The sequence below is a fragment of the Pseudomyrmex gracilis genome, unplaced genomic scaffold, assembly GCF_002006095.1.
Source record: "Pseudomyrmex gracilis isolate BER0280 unplaced genomic scaffold, ASM200609v1 scaffold_2813, whole genome shotgun sequence".
NCBI classification, from domain to species: Eukaryota; Metazoa; Arthropoda; class Insecta; order Hymenoptera; family Formicidae; genus Pseudomyrmex; species Pseudomyrmex gracilis.
The window spans coordinates 8,493-12,643 of NW_018023397.1; positions in this window are offsets into that span (position 1 = coordinate 8,493).

The following is a 4,151-nucleotide window of genomic DNA, read 5'->3' on the forward strand; positions in this document are numbered from 1 at the left end:
TGACCAATCACAGACAAAGTACAGAAGAATAATCGATTGTGATTTGTCAGTTTCTTACTGTTACAGTCTAAAACTCTCCATTGTAGACGACCCTTAACACTTCGGACATCACGCATTTGAGCAACTGCTCGCGATCAGGGCAGATTTCCGCCGTAGCTTACTAGCTTAACCGCTTGAAGCCGTACAACTTTGCTATTAGACATTTTTCCAAAATGCATTCTTATTGATAATATTTGGGGGATCCGACCCTTTTTGATTAAAGTATTTTCTTTAAACCAATTAATTGGTCTTATTATTTTGCGCTCAAATATATTAAGGGTATGATTTCTTAAAAAATAATAGTTTCACTAACTAAATAATATTTTCCAAGATGTTTTACATTTTGTGTTAAAAAATTGTTAACTTCAAACCTTTATAACTTAAAAAGTATTTAATGAAAAAATGTTTTATTATAGTGTTTTGAAAAGCTCTTGCGATAAGTTATAAAAATATGCAATAAAATGTAGAGGGTTCTAGGTAAAAAAATAAGATTGACCTTGAAATGACCTTAAAGGACATGGTCAATATCAAAGTCAAGGTCATCATCTTACTCCTCGCTTAAAACCATACAACTTTACTGTTGGACAGTTTCTTCAAAATGCATTCTACTGATGATATTAGAGGGTTCAGTACTTCTTGTTGACCCTGTATATAAATACAGTAGCGGACAAAAATTTAAGACAACGAATTGTAATTTAGAGTGTAAACATGTTACATGAATATTTTTGTTCTATTTGGGTTGTGAGTGTGGAATAATCTAACTATATAGGTGACCTTCTTGATTTTAAAGCGTCAGTTATCAACTGTAAATAATATTCAAGTTAGAGCAGGTAGTTTCTTGTGAACATTTGTAAACAGCAGAATACGTTCAACAAAAAGAGACTACGACGTTGTCTTAATTGATTTGGACGAAATTCATAGGATCGATAGATGACTATGTGGAGTATTGCAGGGTAAAGTACTAAGATGCACTACTCAAGCATTCGCAAGAAAATCGAATGTGAAAATTTAGAGGTACCTTATGAGGATATGAAATGGGTCATGTAATCGAAGAGCGCGTAGCGTAGCGGTAGCGTACTAGGTTAGTAGTGTCAACGCTGCTGGTTCGAGTCTCGATATATATGTATATTTTTTTTGTTTTTTTATTTTATAATATAATTTAAATGTAAATAATACGTTTTTTATTTATTTATTGCATGTTATAAAAGTGTAGGTTTTTGCACACAAAATCCGTGATTTTAAAAATACAGTAAAAATAAATAAATTATTACTAATTGTGTGTTTTTAAAAAGCGAATAAATCATTGTACGCAAAATGTAAAAATATATGCAACATATCTTATTTATTTGACCTAGAGGAGACAATACATAATGCAGAATGATATTTGTCATAAAAACAAATAAAGCAATAATTTTTACGACATTGTGCACATTGTATGAACGCTGCAGGTTTACATTGACATGGTTTCTTTAAAATATTTATTGAAAAACATACTTTGTTGACATTCATAAATATATCTCTTTCGTTTGTTAATATGAAAGCAAACCACATGCATATTGTTACATATTTCGTAAACTCGGGACAAATAATTGATGATGTATGATTGAATGAATTTTTATGCAATTTTCACGAGATGTTATTTCGCGGTTTTGTTCTATTAAAGTCAAACAACTCTGCAATAAAAAAAAATTCATTCAATCATACATCATCAATTATCCGCCCCAAGTTTTCGAACTATATTACAATATGCATGGTTTGCTTCCAAATTAACAAACGAGAGAGAGATATTTATAAATGTCAACAAAGTATGTTTTTCAATAAATATTTTAAAGAAGCCATGTCAATGTAAAACTGCAGCGTTTATACGATNTGCACACTGTCGTGAAAATTATTGTTTCACTTGTTTTTATGACAAATATCCTGCATTATGTATTGTCCCATGTAGTTTAAACAAATAAGATATAATGCATATATTTTTACATGTTACGTACAATTATTTATTCGCTTTTTAAAAACACAATTAGTAATCAGTTATTTATTTTTACTGTATTTTTTAAATCAAGGATTTTTTATGCAAAAAAATACACTTTTATAACATGCAATAAATAAATAAAAACACGTATTATTTACATTTAAATTATATTATAAAATTTTAAAAAAAAATATATATATATATATATATTGAGACTTGAACCAGCGTTGACACTAATAACCTAGTACGTTACCGCTACGCTACGCGCTCTTCGATTAAATGGCCGATTTCATATCTTCATAAGATACCTCGAAATTTTCAAATTCGATTTTCTCGCGAATGCTTGAGTAGTGCATATTATTACTTTACCCTGCAATACTCCACATAGTCATCTATCGACCCTATAAATTTTGTCTAAATCGATTGGTGCAACGTCGTAGTCTCTCCTTGTAAGACGATCAGTCTAAAAAATGAGTGTAATAAAATTCTTTGAATATTTTAAGTCAAAAATTTCAATATCAGGGTTTAATTTATTTTTTGTCGCTTAAAACTTATCTACGCAACAGCAAAGTATGGGTAAATCGAATTTACTAGAGAACAAAAGAGTACAAGTTGTAAGTCTACGAAAGCAAAATAAGACTTAGCCGAAATAGCACATTTAATAAATAAATCAGAAACTGCATGTAAGCAAGCATTGTACATATTTCTGAAAACTGGCCAATGTTTTGATTGTCCAAAAAGCGATAGACCACAAAAAACAACGTCACAAATGAAGCGTCGAATCTATTGTTTATGCAAAACGAATTGTTTTCGTTCTGCAACTGATAGTGCAGCTGAAAGAAATACATTAAATGGCTCACACATTAATTCTTGAACTGGTAGAATACGGTTAGAACAATTTAAATTAAGAGGACGAAAACTCCGCAAGAAACTATTGCTTAGTTCCAAAACTCAAAAGGCGCGACTTGCATTTGCTAAAGCTTACGAACATTGGACGAGTCAAGATTGGAAAAAGTATTATTTTTGAAGGAATCAAACTTCAACCGTATTTTTTCTGACGAATTACGATATGTTAGATGTCGAACGCATCAAAAGTTAATCGTGTGTTTTCTAACGGATTACGATATGTTAGACATCGCTTAACATATCGTAATCTGTCAAAAGAAACACGGTTGAATTTTGACTCGTACAAAAATAATACTTTCTCTTAATCTCGACTCGTCTAATGTTTGGAAGCTTTAGCAACTGCAAGTCGCGCCTTTCGATTTTTGAAGCAATGATTTCTTGCGGGATTTTTGTCCTCTTAATTTAAAATTTTCTAACCGTCTTCTAACAATTCGAAAACTAATGTATGTTATTTAATATATTTTTCAGCTTCAATATCAATTAAAGAACAAAAACGATCATTTTTTCATAAACGATAGATCTGACGATCCATTTTTGATGTTGTTTTTGTGGTTTATCGCTTTTTGGACAAACAGAACATTTGCCAGTTTCAGAAATTTGTACCATGCTTGCTTACAAGCAGTTTCTGATTTATTTATTAACTGTGCTATTTCGGCTGAGTCTTATTTTGNTTTTGTAGCCTTATAACTTGTACCCTTTNGTTCTGGAGTAAATTCTTNGATTTACNCATACTTTGCTGTTGAGTAGATAAGGTTTAAGCGACAAAAAATAAACTAAACCCTGATTTTGAANTTTTTGAATCAAAATNTTCAAAGAATTTCATTACANTCATTTTTAGACTNATCGTTTTAAACTTATGTCCGCTGTTTACAAACGGTCACAGAAAACTACCTGCTGAAACTTTACTATTATTTACATTTGATAATCGACGCTTCGAAGTCAAGAAGGTCAAACATATAGTTGGACATATTGTTATTCAAAAATCGCAACCCAATTGAAATAAAAATATTCATGTAACATGTTTATAATCTAAATTACAATTCATCGTCTTCAAGTTTTGTCCGCTATTGCAGGGGTCCAAGGGGGCCCTTAAGGGCCCTTACGGGAGTAGCTTAATTAAAAATAACTGAATGATCTAGATAAATTACCAATGTAAAGTATTGCAAATTAGCATCTCAATACTTAAATAACCATGAGATTATAGATGCTGGTTTAAACAACTTCACATCACAAT